We start from the raw sequence: 1,954 nt of genomic DNA, 5'->3' as shown, positions 1-1,954 counted from the left end.
GTATGTTTACACCATTCTTTTTTGTTTTCTCACACACACACACAAAACATCACCATTATCGTCCTGCGTGCATTTCCATTTCGGTGATCAATCCGGGAGAATTTGTGTAAACCTTGTAAATAGATACAATTCTTTTTGTGCAAAAAAAAGGACTGGAAATAATTAAATGTATTATTGCAAATTTTTTTTGTAAAAGTAGCAGTTTGGTATAAGTTGGCATGCATAAAATTTACTAAATGGGATGAGCTAATGCCTTTTAATGTGGTTCTAAACAGATGCTTGTGGATAGCATTTTTTTCTATACAGGAAACAAGAAGTTAATGATAATCGCACACAGAGTCTTAGAGTTCTGATCGAAGCGGTTTGGATTGTAACATAACGGAGTCAATTGTAGTAGTTTTCCTTAACTGTGTGCGGTCATGAAATCTGAATATAAAATAAAAATTATTTTTGTCATGCTGAATTCACTTGTTTGGGGAATGCCATTCTTTAAGTCCACGAATGTTAGAATGATTTTTCTTTTTTAAAAAAACACCCTTTGGATTCACAGAGGTGACAGCGACAGTCGCAGCCTTGCTCCTCGGATATCCGGAATGTCTTTGAATCTGGCTGGCAAATACTGTGAAGGGAGTGGGAGCTGATTGCCGAGGCTGGGAGCGAGGATCTTCCCCTATATCTGAGGCGTGGCTACTGGAGACTGGACTCTTCCAAAAGAGAAACAGCTTTCCTGTAATGGACGGTGTAAACGCTCAGCTTCTTGTTCAGTTGTAACCCAAGTGGAGTTGACACACACAGACAGACACAAACACAGGCACACTAAAAAAGACACACACACACACAAAGAGACACGCACACAGGCACAAAGAGACACGCACACACACACAAAGTGACGCACACATACACACACAAAGAGACAGGCACACACAGACACACAAAGAGACAGGCACACACAACCAAAGAGAGACGCATGCATAAACAGACAGATACACACACACCCAGAGACACACACACACACAGACAGACACACACAGACCTCCGCTTTTTTCTACAAACATTTCTTTACAACTTTTGCTTCACCTCGTGCCCTCCGCCCCTATGGAAAAAACTTACCAAAGTGTTCGTGCCAATTCCTCCTCAAGCTGAAGGGCTTTCGATAAACGGTGCATTTTGTCACTCGCTGCCGCTTTATTGTTTCTGTTTAGTTTTTAATTATTTTTTGCAAAGTGCTTACTTCAAACTGCTGGATTTACCCAACAAAAGGAACCAGACGTGCTAGCTGAATGATCTATAAAGGAACATTATAGAGGGGGATGGGGGGTGGGTTCAGGTGCTTGGTGGGTGTGCAGACCGGCTCAAACGTTGGCCGAAATATAAAAAAACTTACTTTATATAATAAAAATGCTAATGTCAAAAGTATCCCCCCCCCCCAACCCAAAGGAGGACGGATACAGATGACCACAGTCCTTATGGAAAACTGGCCGCTCCTTTTTGCATTAAAATTCATTTAGATAAAATTGCCACAAACATTCAAATACAGAGATTAGTTCCCAGTCACGCCTTATTGCACTCTCTGAAAGGACACGTTAAGTACATTTTGCTGGTGGAGATACCGTATTCTCGGGGCTGCCTGGCGTTTCCTAGCTACACCAGATCCAACAACCGCACCCCACCCCCGCAATGAAGAGGGCACTGGGCACCCTGTCTCATTTGCAATTCAGTGACCCGCTACATCGCCGTTTCCCCTCACTTTCCGTCTCTGTGTTTGGATGTGGGGGTAGGAGCGAATTCCAGGGCACCTCGCTGCCTCGGTCCCCCCTGTTTCCCCCCAGGGACTGCATCTCACCACCACCTCCCTCCCCCCGCCCAAATAAAAACACACAAAGAAACCTAGGGGAGTGTGATGAGAAAGTTAGCCCCGTATATAAAGGGGAATTGTGGTGTCTCTGTTAACGTG

At 43.9% G+C, this 1,954-nt stretch overlaps 1 protein-coding gene across 5 annotated transcripts in view; it reads left to right on the top strand.

Moving 5' to 3' along the window:
• The window catches only part of meis1a (Meis homeobox 1 a), a 223,435-nt gene extending 222,972 nt beyond the window's left edge, over positions 1 to 463 (top strand). For all 5 annotated transcript variants that reach the window (XM_041212834.1, XM_041212845.1, XM_041212817.1 and 2 more), the window contains one exon: positions 1 to 463. This exon is cut by the window's left edge and continues 1,076 nt beyond it. The gene's annotated coding sequence lies outside the window, so the exon portion shown is untranslated.
• The last annotated feature ends 1,491 nt before the right edge of the window (positions 464 to 1,954 follow it).

Source organism: Carcharodon carcharias, chromosome 2 (genome assembly GCF_017639515.1).
Source record: "Carcharodon carcharias isolate sCarCar2 chromosome 2, sCarCar2.pri, whole genome shotgun sequence".
Classification (NCBI taxonomy): domain Eukaryota; kingdom Metazoa; phylum Chordata; class Chondrichthyes; order Lamniformes; family Lamnidae; genus Carcharodon; species Carcharodon carcharias.
The sequence above is the reverse complement of the archived record's forward strand: the minus strand, read 5'-3'. Positions and strand labels throughout refer to the sequence as shown.